The 16,752-nt window shown below is 41.2% G+C and overlaps 1 non-coding gene across 1 annotated transcript; it reads left to right on the forward strand.

The window, feature by feature from the left end:
• Window positions 1–14,613: 14,613 nt before the first annotated feature.
• On the forward strand, window positions 14,614–14,685 carry TRNAM-CAU. The gene has a single exon. It is a non-coding gene; the product is annotated as a tRNA-Met (tRNA).
• Window positions 14,686–16,752: the final 2,067 nt, after the last annotated feature.

A 16,752-nucleotide genomic window follows, 5' to 3' on the forward strand; every position in this document is an offset into this window, starting at 1 on the left:
ATAAATAGACCCTTCTACAAACAAATCAATTGTCCAACCTTCTTCCATTTCTTACACCCACTCACTCGACATCATATATATATATATATATGTATATTCTTATTTTTATTATTTACACTATATATCATAATAATAAAGCCCTGTCTCGTTTAAGTATTGTAACTCCCAATCACCGCTACCCTTTCCGATTGATCTGAGTCTCATAATTTATGTCAGGGCTCTGCTCGACTAAGTTGTTGGGATTCTATCTCGGGACTTCGGGACAAGGTTAAATTAGGGGTACTATACTTACCACGAGTGCATTATATATTTTTATATAGCTTGGAAGTTATACCCAAAATTTATACCAGGAGGTTTTCTAGTTGAACCCTCAAGTTACAAAGTGGATCCATTCTCTTTTCTCACCGTTTTATTTCCTTTTTGTGATTTACCCAAAACTATTATTTATTTTGTAAACAAATCTCGTCAAAAGTCATATCTATTATTTTATTTACCCAATAGGAAACCCTAGTTGAGACACCCAAGTAATTCTGCACAATCCCTAAAATTTTCAGAATAAACAGAATCAGGATCAGGGCCCCTAAAACTCAAGGGGGATAAACCCTAATCAATATTTATCTTCTAAATTCGTTGTTAAAATTGAATTTGATCGTACAATCAACTCAGCAAAGCTACCCCGAAACGTGTCCACCCTACCCTACTTTTGTTACCCGTCGCGCCACGCGACAGGATCAGTGGTCCCTGTCGCGACACACGGGGGAGACCACTTTTCAGATATAAATAGGGGATGTTGGCACTTGCATTCTGTTGTTCCTACGACGTCAAAATTCATTATGCACGTCAAGTTATAACCGTTTTACTTCAAACACACACAATTCCCGAGGTGCTGCCGCAGAAACAGGGTAATAACCCGATCGCTATTACGATTCGACGTCCGATCGATTATAACTATCCAGCGATTGTTTGAGTGCCGCTCAAATCGAGTTTATACTTTGTTATTCATCGTGATTTCAACTTGAATGTTTGAGTGCTGTCCGAACTCGGACTATACTCTGTCATTCGTTGTGAATCCGCTGAATTGTTAAGTATTGCACTTTATTAATCGTTGTGAGGGTTTAATCTCGTGAATTGTCGTAAATGCTGTATTAGTTATTTACCTAGTTTCGTGTGCATCATTTCTTAAATTAGGTATTAGTCTTACCAGTAGACTAATCTTTACCCCCATACACTTACAATCAAAGTAGATGCTAATTCTCAGAAGGATCTGAATCATGAAGCTTGTTAATTCAAATACTGCATGCTTATAATGTGAGTCATTCTCTTTTTATCAACTGTTTTACAAAACTCCAAGTTATTTTCCCAAAGTTATAATTACAGGGATTAAGTCTTTGTAATCACCAAGTTACAGCCGGTATGTGGGGTTTTGTATACATTACTTGTTTCCCGTCACACTTGGACAAACGGGTGGCCAAGGGGTGATCTGACCACAGTCACAGACACCATTGGACAAATGGGCTAGCCAATAGATGATCGAGTGACAAATACTGTGGGTAGTTGGTTTGATATCAGAAACATTGTAATTGCTCTTAATACTGTGAATTATAACAAATCTGTTTTGTATAAAAACTGAATGAACTCACTCAGTATTTCCCGCTGACAAAACCTTTTTAAAACGCGTTTCAGGTAATTACAGTAGATTGGAGTAAGGATTGGATCCGGCACTGAAGGACTTCAAGAAGTGGCTTATTTTATTAATTGAATCAAATTAAGAAATGTTGTTTTATAAAATCAAATTTATTTATATTAAAGCTACCATTGTAAAACATGGGTTTTATTCCATCTATTTAAATAAAAATCCGGTGTTTTTTTAACTCTGATATTTTTCCTAACTCACGGTCCTGATGAAATTTCCGCTGCAATGTTTTTCAAAAATAATCACCGGTACCACTGGACTGCTCGCGGCTCCCGATTCCGGCCAGGATGGGGTCAGGGGTCGTGACATTAACTCCTGATCTCAGTAATTCCTCTTACTATCTCCTTTAGAAGAAGCCATCATCAATAAAATATTGATGGGATGAATATTTTGGCATAAAAGAGCTTCCATTTTATCGTATGTGCTTAATGCCTTCGACAACAAGCATACCCTGTAATTGAAGTACTGCAACAAATCAAGTAAAAAAGGATTCATTTATTCATCAAGATAAATAATCTTGACTTTTCTTGATTCTTGTAACGAGTCGATATTACAGAATTATAAAAGAACATGAAGAGGTGGCAAAAAGGGCCAGTTCAACAGGCTGGGTAACGGGTCAGCAACCAGAACAGGATTTTTGGTACAGGTTTGGGCCGGGTTGGCCCTAAACACTTTCTGTCTAAAAGTTGAACTTTTAATAAATAATTAGTGTCAAATATATTACAAAATCATAATCTTTCCATAATAACTTAAGTTTTTTTTTAATAAAATGAGGTAACATGTTTTATGCATTAAAAATGAACAAGGCAACATTTGACCCGTTAAGAGATAAAACATAACCCGGACTATCCCAGTAACAAGAATGGCTCGAAATTGCCGACCCTTGAAATCGGGTATCCTCCAAACCTGTAAGGGGGAGAGCATGGAAAATGACACCTGTTGATGCAACAAATAATAGACCAAACGTAGTAGCGAGGATGGTTAGGCAGAAGGGTTAAAGGGTTTAACCTTGCCTAACGCAGGTCGTGGGGTCCCTCCACGTTTGTAAGACGTGGAAGGAGGTTCACTAGTTTGTTTTTGTTGTTTGAAGATCCTATTCTGAAGTGTGTTCAGAAAATGATGAAGAAACAAAAAGAATAAGCGTGAGTTGTGAGTTGGATGTGAATGAGAGCAACTTGCATGAAGCAAGTACACGATGTGAAGGACCAGAATTTAAGGAAACAAGTCTGATCCGGAATGTCCGAACTCAGTAAATGAAGTGTCAATTATATAGGAGAAGATGTCTCCCAAAGAAGAGTGCTTTTGACTAGTGACCTCACTTGCAGTGAGGGGCTTACCCTTTCGGGGGTTGACCTACTGCTCCTGCGTGTGATGTTTCAATTGACAAATGTCCGGTTGGTTTTATCGCTCTTTATTGCCGTCACTTCGAGTTTTCGAACCTCCGTCATCCGTTTTCCCTGTTTGTATTGAACTTATTGGAGTATTATCGAGTCTCCTTTGGTCAGATTCATCCAAAGGGTATGGCTAGGGTTTTACATTTCGAGGTTTTGTGTCGTGCTCTTGGTTACGATCCTTCGTTTTTGCTTTTTCGTCGATTTTTCCGATTAGCCAAGAACGGTGACTGGTTCACCTTTGAAACGTCTAAGGTCGATGCTTGCCTTATTTCTTCCATGGTTACCACCCTTGGTGCCTGGAAGGACCGTTTTTTCTAGGTTTCTGACTCTATTGTCCCTTTCAAGATGGTGTGGAGGCACCCGGATGCTGTTCTCAATGAACCGGAACCCCTTGAATCTGATTTGAATGATGCTTTTCTGAAAGCCATCCGGGCATGCCCTTCAAGGGTTCGTCCCTTTCCTGAGCATTTGCTAGTCTTGTTAGGGGTTAGTAAGTCATGGGAAAAGGCTAATCGGGATCCGGTTCTGATGAGGAATGGCCTGGGTATGCATTTTCTTCTCCACTTTTCTTGTGTTTTTCTTAATTTATATCTTATGTTCTATCTGTTTGTTGTTTGCAGTTATGTCTGCCTTGGATTTCATTAAGAGTGACGACACTTCTGATGTGGTTTTTGAAGATGTTCCCGTTATCCCTGATGAGAATGCTGTGGTTAAAGGTACTGAACAAAGGTTTGAGGGTACTGGATATGTCGGTGTTTCTAACGTGAAAGGTTTTTCTAAGCCTCTTGCTCCCAAGACTTCGACCCGGCGATCTACTCGTCGTTTAAAAGGTGTTCCTCAATCCACCTCTACTGAACCGGTGGAGTTGAGTGATGATATCGAAGTTTCTGGGGATCAAGGTGTTGAAGTGGGTTCTGAAAAAGAGAAGAAGCTAGTTGTTCATGGCAAAAAGGCTTCAGCCAAAAAGGTTGTTGCTACTCCTGTTCAGGGTTCTTCGAGCATGGATGTTGAAGGGTTGGATCCGGATGCGGTTTATGTGTCAGGTTGGTCGGTGAAGATTGATGACAGTTTTAAGGATGCTACTGTTTGTGAAGATGCCTTGAGTCATATTGCTCCTCCTTCGGTTCATAATACTATCTCCGAAATGGATGATGATGTGATGTTGTCTCGTATGATTCTAATCACTTGTAATCTTGCTGCCATGCTTCCTCAGGGCGTTGCCTGTTTTCGTCAGAGGATGCAAGAATATGAAGAGTTTTCTAAGAAGAAAGACAAAATGAAATCTTCGATGGCCCAATGAAGAAGGAGATAAGTGGTTTTGCTGAGAAGGAGGAAGCTTGGTCAAAAAAGGTTGAAGATTTGTCGAAGCAGCATGAGATTGAGATGAGTGATTTTAAGAAGAGTTTTGAGGCCGATCGGTTGAAGCTAAAGGCAGGCAAGGAGGCTTTGTCTGTTGCTCAGAAAGCCTTTGATGAGGAGAAGGAAAGCTTGAAGGCTTTGGTTTCCCGGGCTACTAGTGATAACCAGTGGTTGATTGAGCAGGGCTTTCAACAAGTTGTTACTTATCTGCTTCATTCTGCTGAGTTTAACTCTGCTCTTGGTGAGGTTTATACAAAGTTGCTCAATTTGGGAAAACACCAAGGCCTCATTGCTGGTTATAAGTTGCATGAAGCTGGGCATCCTCTGGAAAAGTCTCCTTTGTTTCGTCCCGAAGCTTCTGATGTTTTTAAAGGCTCAGTTGAACAGATGGAGAGGCTGACCTATCCTTATGTTCATCAGGTTTCCTCTTGTTTTGGTAAGCCTCTTTCTGTTTTACAGGACTTGAAACCGGAAGGCCTTAATGAAAAGGTGTGTGCGGAAGTCTTGGGTTCACTTTCGAAAAAAAGATCCTATTCAGGAGATAGTGATGACACTCTTTCAAGTGTGCCGGATGTTTCGAAGGATGCAAGCTTGGAGGCTTCAGCAGTGGGTGGTGATGGTGGTGCAAAGGCTAAGAAGTCCAAGAAGGCAAAGAAGGCCAAAGCTGAAGGTTCTGGGGTCTCCAAGCCTTCTGCCATTGTTTAATGGTTATTCATAGCTTTCTTAGCAAAAGAATTTGTGGTTTGTAATATTAACTTTGAACAATATTAGGTTTTGCAGGAACCCTTAAGGTTTCTGTTGGTTGTGTGTTAGGCCTGTATGGCCGTTTGAACAATAGCTAAACTTGCAAGTTACTAGGACTTGCCTTAACTCTTGTTGGAAAGTCTTTTAGGGCTTTCTTTGCTATGGTATGATGTTTAACTATTTTATTTGTGTCATGTTTTTATATTTATGTTTGTTTTGTTAAGGCAGTTTGGTTGGTTTTAACCCTTCAAGCCTTTTGGCTACTCGTAGATGGGTTGAAGCCTTCGGTGTTTCGAGCTGTCACGTAGGTGGCTTGAAGCCTTGACGGCTCTTTATGACTTGATTTGGTTTGTATTTTTTGCCAAAGAATTTTTCTTTTTGCTTGTATTTTTCCTTAGATAATTTTCATTTTCTTGTAACTTTGTCTTTGTCGAGTTTGTGTTGCCTTTATGTTTTTTACACCTTAAAGGGTTCAGTGCTGCAGACACTTAGCCTTGGTGTTTTTTTAACAAGTAGACATAGCACCTATCCTTTTTATTATTTCTTTGTGATTTATTTGACTTCGTAAGCCTATTTGTTGGTTATATTTCTAAGGCTTAAGGAACGGTTGGTGTAGGTTGTTCAGACCTGTCTATGAGACAATTTTGCTTTGGCTTAATAAGTCTCATGGAGTTGTATTGATTTAGGAACTCACCCCTTATACAGGTTCATTCAACCTTTGAACCTATTGAGCGATGTGGCTTGGGAGCTCATCCCCTTACATGGCCCTTGTCATGGAGTTTTTTGCTAGGTTCTCAACCTGACCTTAGGATAGAAAGACAAGTTTGATAAAACAACTTCATTCATTCAAGCAATACTTGCTTTTACAAAAGGTATTCATAGTGTTGTTCGAAATACATTTTGATACAAACCAAACTTTCCTGTCTAAACATGGAACCTTCTCAGGGTTTTGCCATTCCAATGCCTTGGAAGCCTTTTCCCTTCTGAATCTGCTAGCTTGTAGGATCCACCTTTGTGTGCTTCAAGGATGGTATATGGACCTTCCCATTTTGGGCCAAACTTTCCTTGATTTTCTTTTTTGCTAGCTTCATTGTTTCTGAGGACTAGGTCCCCTGGCTTGAATCGTTCATTCTTGACTTTCTTGTTGTAGTAGGCTTCCATTTGTTGCTTATATTTGGCTTCTTGAATTGCAGCTTGATCTCGAGCTTCCTCTAGGAGTTGTAAATTCAACATGGTCTCTTTTTGGTTTGTTTCGGGATCCATGTTGACAATTCGTTGGGTTACAACTCCTATTTCAGCAGGGATTACAGCCTCGGATCCAAATACCAAGCTATAAGGTGTTTTCTTGTGGCTTGTTTTTTCAGTTGTTCTAATTGCCCATAGAACACTAGGCAATTCTTCAAGCCAGTTGCTTTCGTATCTTCCTAATCTTGCCTTGATACCTTCCACTATGCTTCAATTTGCCCTTTCAACCTGGCCATTTGATTGCGGGTAAACCACTGAGCTGAAGATCTGGTTGATCCTGTACTCTTTACACCAAACGCTGAAAGGCTTTTCAGCAAATTGCTTCCCGTTGTCGGTGACAATCACCCCCGGCAATCCATAACGGCAGATGATGTTTTCCCAAACGAAGTCAATGACCTGTTTGCCTGTGATCTTTGCGAGTGGTTTAACCTCGGGCCACTTGGTGAAATAATCTATTGCCACTAGCAAGAATTTTACTCCTCCTTTGCTTGGGGGGAATGGTCCAACAATGTCCATTCCCCACTTATGGAATGGCCATGCTGAGGTTATTGGGACAAGATCATGCTTGGGATTTTTTGGGATTGGTGCATGAATCTGACAAGCATCACATTTCTTCAATTGCTCAGTGGTGTCACGATGCATCGAGGGCCAGAAATATCCAAGGTTCATGAGTTTTGCAACCACCGACCTAGCTCCAAAATGAGCTCCACATACGCCTTCGTGAATTTCTTTGATCAAATACTTACTTTGCTCGGGACCAACACATCTTAGCAAGGGGGCAAGGTAACCCTTTTTGTAAAGGGTTTCTCCCTGTAACACATATTGCCTTGCTTTGATTTTAACCCTTTCAGCTTCTACTTGATCATTGGGTAGTTCACCATTTTGAAGGAATTTTTTGATGGGAGTTATCCAGTTTGGACCTTCCTCGGTGACTATGTCTTGAACCTCCAATTCATCAATCGATGGAGCCTTCAACACTTCTACCAACACCTTCTTGGTGAGGTGGGCAAAGGTGAGAGATGCTAGCTTACTTAAGGCATCAGCCTTTTTGTTTTGGGATCTGGGAATCTGTTTGATACTGCATGTTTGGAAGGTATTCATCAACTCCTTGGATTTTTCCTTATATCTTCTCATATTGGGTTCTTTGGCAACATAGCTATCGTTGACTTGGCTCGAGACTAGTAATGAATCTGTGAACACTTCAAGCTTTTGGACTTTCATCTCTTTGGCCAGCCTTAAACCGGCGATCAGTGCCTCGTATTCAGCCTCGTTATTGGTGGTCTGAAAATCAAAACGAAGAGCATATGTGAATTCCAACCCTTCTGGGTTGATTAAAATTAGCCCAGCCCCTGACCCTTCAACGCTTGAAGCTCCGTCGGTAAAGAGCTTCCAGGTTTCGGGGTTGGAGGGTTCAGTGGTGGTAATGTTTACTTCGTTGATTTTTTGGTTCGGGACTTCCACAATGAAGTCAGCCAAGACTTGGGCTTTGATAGCTTTTCGTGGGACGTAGGTGATGTTGTGTTCACCTAGTTCCACTGCCCATTTTGCCAACCTTCCTGAGTTCTCTGGTTTTTCAAGCACATTCTTAATAGGTTGGTCAGTGACCACTTGTATAGGATGTGCTTGGAAGTACCTCCGAAGCCTTCTAGCTGTTTGAACTAGGGCTAGGGCAAGCTTTTCAAGGGGAGGATATTTGGTCTCAGCCAATTTTAAAGTTTTGCTGAAGAAATAAACAGGTACCTGAGCCGTGTTTCGTTCGATGGTGAGGACTGCACTTATAGCCTCATCAGCAACCGACAGATAGACTGAAATTAACTCTCCCGTTTCTGGAGCTGCAATGTCTGGCAAGGAAGCAAGATGTTGTTTCATCTGGTTGAAGGCTTCCTCAGCCTCATTAGTCCACTTGAAATCCTTCTTATCAGAACAATTTTTGAGTGTTTTGTAGAAGGGTATGGACCTTTCAGCCAGCTTGGAGGTGAAACGCTTCAAGGCAGCACGTTTCCCGTTTAAGCTTTCAACCTCCTTTTTGGTTTTTGGTGGGTTGGTTTCGAGGACAACTTTTACTTTGTTTGGGTTGGCCCTGATGCTTTGTTTTCCGACAATGTGACCTAGGAATTTTCCTTCTTCGAACCCAAATGAGCATTTTTCAGGGTTAAGTTTCATGTTAACCTTTCTAAGATTTTTGAAAGTTTCTTGGACGTCGTCAAGCATTTGATACTCCGTCTTGCTTTTGATTACCAAGTCATCGACGTAAGCTTCCATGTTTTTACCGATTTGGCTTGCAAAAGCTTTGTCTACCAGACGTTGGTAGGTTGCTCCAGCGTTCTTGAGTCCAAAGGGCATCTTCTTGTAGCAGAAGATTCCTTTATCAGTGTGGAATGCCGTCTTCTCTTCGTCTTCTTCTTTCATGAGTATTTGATGATACCCTTTGTAAGCATCAAGAAAGCATTTGAAAGGGTAACCGGTGAGTGAGTCAACCTTGAGATCGATTTCCGGTAGTGGATAGCAGTCCTTAGGACAAGCCTTGTTGAGATCCTTGAAGTCTATGCACATCCTCCAAGAGTTTTCTGGCTTTTTGACCATAACCGGGTTTGCAACCCATGATTAGTACTTGACTTCTCGGAGAATGTCGGCTGATACGAGATTTTCAACCTCCTGGCAAGCAGCAAGGCTTCTTTCGGGTGCTAAGCTTCTTTTCTTTTCTTTTGGACCACGGGCTTAACATCGGGCGGTATTCTTAACTCATGCTCAGCAATGTTTCGGGGGATCCCTGTCATGTCTTCTGGACACCAAGCGAGGACGTCGCTGTAATGTGTCAACAACTTTTCTAGGTAAGAGAGGGTTTCATGCGAAAGGTTTGGATTGACCCTTATTCTTTGTTCAGGGTACTTAGGATTTATGATTAGCCTTTGCTTATCTTCTTCACTTCTGGAATTTTCACCTTCAACCAGGTAGGCCTCTTGAGAGGGTTGAAGGGTTGCTATCCCTTTCTCAGTTGGAAATTTTACTGTGCCATGTCCAACAGACACGGACATGTAAAAGGCACACTGTCCTGGTCTTCCTATGATCACATCATAGTTTAAAGGTATGTTGATAACCACAAAGGTGAGAGGCTGGATTCTTTCCTTCTGTCCTTCGTTAAAACGAACATTTAGTGTCAGCTACCCTGAAGGCTTGAGGGGGATATCAGCTATACCTTTTATGGAGGTTCCAGAGGGTTGAAGCCTTGAACGTTCTTCATTACTCAAGCGGTTGAAGAACTTTTCGAACATGATTTCAGCGGCGCTCCAGTGTCTATGTATGCCCTATATGTTTTCAACGTTCCCACAGTAGCTTCTACAACAAGAGGGCTTGAAAGAGGGTCTCTTTCTGTTGGGGGAAAGCAGACACACTGAAGCTCCCAAGCTTCCAACCGCTGTCTTTTATGAGGAACCCTTTCATCAGAGTCCACCATATTGACTTCCTTTCCCTTTCCTTCAGCCATTTTGTCCCGAACCCCTTTTACCAAATGAGCGAGTTCCCCGGACTTAACAGCCTCTTCAATTCTTTTCTTGAGCTGGAAGCAATCATTGGTGTGGTGACCCTTTTCTTCATGGAACTCACAATACTGTGTGGAGTTCTCATTTTTCCTGCTTTTGGGGAGAGGCCTAGGAGGCCTAAAGTTCTGCTTGACTTCTTCTGTTGCAAGGATTTCTTGAGGAGTCTTTGTGAGGGGTGTGAAGCTCATGCCTTTCTCCCTGGTTGAAGGGTTCCGGCCTTCAGACCTTCGATGGTCTGAACCCTTCTGTCGTCTGTCATAGGTAGGGGTGTTCAAAACCGGATATCCTTCAAAACCGGATATCCGAAAATTCGGATATCCGAATTTCGGATATCCGAAAATTCAGATAGTTAATTTTTACTATCCGAATCCGTATCCGAAATTTCGGATACGGATTCGGATAGTAAAACGGATATCCGAAGTTCTTAAAACTATTTTTTTTTTACCAAAATGAGTTATGAATTCCATATGCCAATCAAAACTTAAAATGTCGATATCACAATCAAATTCAAACAGCATTTACAATATACCACACATTCAGGAAAATTTGATTAAAAAAATAGAAAATAACACCAGATAAGATCGGAGATTTGATAGTTTTACAACAAATTAATTCCTTGGCCCAAATTAGTGGAACAATGAGAGTACTAAAATCGTGAAAGAACCAGACTAAAACTAAAGAGACATGCAGTAGAACTAAAAAGAAATCAGAAATCGTTTACTAAAAAATGAAATTAAAACATAACTGATTTAGATGCTTGCTACTGACGATAATTACTTAAATGATCTCAAACGATGATTAAAACATAACTGATTTAGATGCTTGCTAGATCGGAGGATTCTGTAATCGAACAAAGTGACAGGCGATGATTACAACCTGTTGACGAACGATTCTGTAAACATTTGATCTCTAGATCGAAGGAAAGGAGGAGATTTGAATCGATCTGCAGTGGGGGCTTGGAAAAGGAATGGATAGAATTTAGGGCAACCATCATTTTTTATATATATTTAATAATTCAAAAATATTATTAATTAATATTTCGGATATCGGATATCCGAAATATCCGAAAATTTTCAATATCACTATCCGAATCCGAATTTTCGGATATCCGAAATTCGGATATCCGAATTTTCGGATATCCGATATTTCGGATAATTCGGATTCGGAATTTTGGATAATTCGGATTCGGATTTTTTTGCACACCCCTAGTCATAGGAGTTATGGTTCCCTCTTTTTCTGACTGGGCTATTACTTCGCCAACTAGACCCTCTTTTCCTTTGTTCTTTAATGTCAACTGCCTCCTCTCCCCGAATATGGGTTTCTTCCCTTTTGAGAGCTTCTTCCAAGGTCTTGGGTAGGGACTTGTTGAAATCTCTTGTGAGATATTTCGAGGTGATAGCGTTCATGAAACCGGCTACCCTCATTTTTTCATCTGCCCCTATATAGGTCAGACCTTCCTTCTTGTATCGTTCAATAAACTCGCGAAGACTTTCATTGTCACGTTGTTTTATTTGAAAAATGACTGTCGCATCTTTGACATATCGTCTTTGCTGGGAGAAGTTGGCCAGAAAACCCTTGCTAAGATCATCGAGGCTTCGAATGCTTCGAGCAGGTAAGTCATTGAACCAGATTCTGGCTGACCCCACAAGGGTTTGCATGAACATTAAGCAACATTCCGTATTTGACCATTTCTCGATTCTTGCTGCACCGGTAAAGATCTGAAGATGGTCTTCAGGATCTTCCGTCCCATCATATGTTCTAATGTGGGCCGGCATCTTGATCTTCGTTTGGAAGTCATAATCGGCTATCTGTTGTGAAAAGCATGAGAGGTTACTTGGCTTATAGGGTTTGGCCAAGTCTTCTTCGACCCTTGTACCCACATTGTTATTACCACTGTTGTTCCCCTGAGTGGCTAACACTTGATTGATGAAGTGTTGCCACGGGAAGTTGGCCATCATCTGAGTCATCATCTGGGACATAGGGTTGAAGCCTTGAAAGCTTCCAGGTACAACTGGGCAGCTAGCTCCAAGGGGGGTGCTCATAACTGCACTCCGTGCCAATGGAAGCACGGACAGGGCTTGTTCCCATGAGGTTGTTGTAGAAGCTGGAAAGCTTGTTACTGGGGACTGTAGGAGCTGATCTAGGGTCAGCTCGTGACCCAGAGGAGCACCACTCATAACTGGCTGAGATGAAAAGAGAGGACGTGTTGTGGGGTTTTCCATTGTAGACAAATATGGAGCAGGATTTGGAGGATTACTGGGGCCAGCCTCATTCCTGGTTGTAAAAGGTGGAATGGGAGGTCCGGGAGACAGCGTTGGTTCAGGTTCATCATAGTCTAGGCGAATCCTCACTCCCTTATCCTTCTCTTTGTTCACATATTGGTTGAGGAGAGACCTCAACTCAAGGAAATTGTTGGCAACCCCCTCGGGGGTAAGCTCAATACGCGCTGGAGTGTCAGAGACGCCAACATTAGGGGAAGGAACTCCAGATCTGGAAGGAGTTGGAGTGTTAAAGGTAAGAAACTCGGGTGTGCTCCCCGGAGTTGAGAAAGAGGTTGGTATAGCCACATGAGCTTGGCTGCTACCCGGGGTTGAAGTGTTTGGAACCTGATTTACCTCACCCGGGGATCCACTTTCAGACATGGTGATTTCAAGAGAGAAGAGCTACACTACTAGGTCTTTTTGAGGAGAAATAGCGGCGTAGCCCCACGGTGGGCGCCAACTTGTTGATGCAACAAATAATAGACCAAACGTAGTAGCGAGGATGGTTAGGCAGAAGGGTTAAAGGGTTTAACCTTGCCTAATGCAGGTCGTGGGGTCCCCCCACGTTTGCAAGACGTGGAAGGAGGTTCACTAGTTTGTTTTTGTTGTTTGAAGATCCTATTCTGCAGTGTGTTCAGAAAAGGATGAAGAAGCAAAAAGAATAAGCGTGAGTTGGATGTGAATGAGAGCAACTTGCATGAAGCAAGTACACGATGTGAAGGACCAGAGTTTAAGGAAACAAGTCTGATCCGGAATGTCCAAACTCAGTAAATGAAGTGTCAATTATATAGGAGAAGATGTCTCCCAAAGAAGAGTGCTTTTGACTAGTGACCTCACTTGCAGTGAGGGGCTTACCCTTTCGGGGGTTGAAGCCTTTTGTCCCCCAGATAATAGCATGTGTTCTGCTGACCTGCATTGCTTTTACGGCTGGTGGGTTGGTGAAGCAATACAGGGATGTGACTGGTTACTGTTCCCGTATTGCTTTTCCCCACCTCGCAGCTTTTTAACCTTCGAACCATTTAACCTTTCGGAGTTGTGTGTACTTAAATCATTTTATTTGATCTTAGACTACCCCCGTCATCAACACCCATTTACATTCCACTCAACCATCAAACCCATACCCATTTTGATTGTTATCTAACAACCAATGGCCACCTTGTTATGTTTGTTAGGATATGATACCCGAAAAGAGCTTATCAGGACACATTTTACACTCAAGAAACTGCCCCCCCCCCCACACACACACACATTTTCACAATCAGGGTCAACATTACCATAACATTTTTCTTGCACACTAAAAGAACCAGTTTTTATTCGTTTTAAAAGACACTGAGGCGTTTTTCTGATCGCCTCAAGCACACTTTCTAAAACCAAATTTTACACTACAAAACACCTTTTTTGATACTCATTACTCAGATAACCGTTAAGCGTTGAACCACAATATTCTAACTGGGAATTAAAAGTTTCAATAAAAACCAATGAATAAAGTGCAAAATTGGTTCTTTAATATCCAAAAATTGACCAAAAAAAAAAAAAAAAATTAAACACAAATTGGGGCCAAATTGTATCTGTCTTTTAAATATACAAGCATGCCATATAGGTTTCTAAAGATTTTACCACAGCATCCTAAAGTTCAAGTATCATTGACCCAAGAAACAACATTTATAGCTAAACTGTAAGTTTTCCCATAATTTAGTTATTCTAGCTTGAAGAACCACAATATTCCAACTGGGAGTTAAATTTTATTTCAAAAAACGAATAAAGTACATAACTTGCTCATTTCTTTTCCTTTTTTTTTTTGAACGTCTAATAAAGCCTGGGCATCTGTATACACCCATTCAAAAAACGAATAAAGTACATAACTTGCTCATTTCTTTTCCTTTTTTTTGAACGTCTAATAAAGCCTGGGTATTTGTATACACCCATTGACAAAAGATCACTCACACCCGCGATCACATCTCGTCACAAACAGCTCCCCTAAAAAAAGGTCATCCATCCGGAAACCACTACAGGTGGGAACTTGCTCATTTTATATGCAAAAATTGACCAACAAGAACTCCAAAAAAGACGAAAACTTTCAACACAAAAACAAAGAATAGAAAAAGGGGAAGTAAATGGCAGCATCAACACCATTTTTACCGAACTTGAACCAATACTAGGCCCAATTCTTGAAGTTTGATTGCAAAGAACTCCAAAAAGTTTTTCGCATACCCATAAACTGTGAACCAAAATTACGAACTGGGGTCGATCTTTTGGTGTCTATAAAGTTGCGAAGATGGGTTGAAATCGTGTAAGAATTAAAGGAAATCACTTATCACGATATATGGGGTATAGCAGAAAATGAGATGTTATAAAGTAAATTAATGACTTATCACCAAATCAGAGTGGCGCAGCGGAAGCGTGGTGGGCCCATAACCCACAGGTCCCAGGATCGAAACCTGGCTCTGATATTCTTGGAGAAAGGCTTCCGAAACAACATTTTTAAAAACCAAATGGGTTGGTCTCTGATTAATCGAAGGGTTTAATCCATTTTTTTTTGAAGGTTGTTTATTAGGCGGGACAATTTGAACTGCCGGAATTGACCTAAATCCGAAGGTATGCCTCAAAAAAAGAACAGAAAAGATGAACAGGTGTATATCGATACTAAGGAACCTTAAACCGTGGGGTATGGTGGGGCTTGGGTTGGGGGCATGAGTTGACACGTGGAGTTGGAGCCCCCCCATCGGTGAGTGACGCTTGGGTTGGGGGCATGAGTTGACACGTGGAGTTGGAGCCCCCCACCGGTGAGTGACGTGTCCGTGGGGTATGGCGGGGCTTGGGTTGGGGGCGGGGCTTGGCAGTTTATTAAAAAAAAAAAAAATTCAAACACCCGCTATGACATGGTGGTGGACAGCGAATAGGAGGCCGCCACATCAGATCTCAAGCCCGCCCCACGTCTGGCTTCAAACCCAAGCCCCAAGGGCCACGCCCCAATGCGGGTGTACGGGGTGGAGCGGTAAACTAATGCGGTGAGTTAGTTTACCGCGCGGTGTACACGGCCGCCAATAAGCTTTACCACACAAGGGGAGGATGATGCGGTGATTGTTTACCGCGTTGGGGTTCAATTTCAAATGGCTTTATAGCCGTTAACATGTTATTTTTTTTAGTTTGTTTTCTATTTAAAATCCATTTATCCATCTCATTTTTTCATCCAATTCACATACTCACATTAAATCTCAATTTTCTCATACACCAGTGGCGGAGCTAGCCCTTTAATTCAGGATTATCCCAAAAAAACTTTAATGTGTAATCATACAATAATAAAAAAAAGATAATAAATACAATAATAAAAAAAACGATAATACCTAATAGATTTGCCCTCTTCTTTTTTCATAGCTCGAAATCGTTCCATCACATCGTCGTCTTTTACTTTATCAAAGGTTTCTTTTTCGACCGCACAAACCATATCATTGTTCAAATATTTCAGGCTCATTCGATTGCGTAAATCCGTCTTACCAAGCTTCAATTTAGAAAAATATAATAAATGGATTATTTTATTTGGGCTTTAGTATAATTTGGGCTTAATTATCATGAAATGTATTATTTGGGCTTAATTATTTAACATGTTTTGGGTTTAACGAATAATTTCAAGTTTCATATTTTTCTCTTTAGAGGTATCCTAGTATATGTTTAGGGTATCTTAATGTATAAAACCGAAAAACATACACTACGAATACAGGGTTGAGCCGTAGCCCGTGCTACGGCTAGTTCCGCATTAGTTCTGCCCCTGTCATACACTATGGATAGACAAAACAAGGGTGATGACAAGAAAAAAGTTTCAGGTTCCGATTCGAATGCGAGGGGGCGAGGCTCGCAAAATAGACGAGGCGGATCGAGTGGTTCAAGTGTGCCATTTCAATCACAACTCGGTTATTCCCCACACTCTCAACCTCCATATTTAGCTCCCAAACTACACAACTGGGTTTTTACAACACCCAACCCCAACCCAATTTTCCACCACAATTATTTTGACTCCCACAAGGTCCCACGATAGTTGCACCCGGTCGGTATGAATATCCTATGGATGCCCAAAACTCTTTTCACCCGTTTGCTTATCGGAGTCCACCGACTCAATCACCAAGAGATAATGTTTAACACATGCTTCCGATATACAATGATAACGAAGAAGAAGAATTTGTGCCCGAGACTCAAAACTTAGATGAAGACGAAAATGAAGATTATGTTGAAGAAGAATAAGAACTTGAAGACGAAGAAAAAGCCGAAGATGACCCGAAAGGAAAGGGGGTAAGGCAGATCGTCAAAATTGGATGAAGAAACAAGAAGAGTCGTTAGCCAAGGCATATGTTCATTGTAGTTTAAACAAGACAAAAGACAATCAACAAAAATCAGATGGTTTTGGAAAAAAAAGTTCTCGAACATTACAATGCAATGGTTGGAGGAAGTACCCGAACCGTTCTTCAAGTCCGTTAAAAACGGAAACCTATGCAAGGAAAGTTGATCTTATTCAACGACGTTTA

Source organism: Helianthus annuus, chromosome 8, assembly GCF_002127325.2.
Source record: "Helianthus annuus cultivar XRQ/B chromosome 8, HanXRQr2.0-SUNRISE, whole genome shotgun sequence".
NCBI lineage: Eukaryota > Viridiplantae > Streptophyta > Magnoliopsida > Asterales > Asteraceae > Helianthus > Helianthus annuus.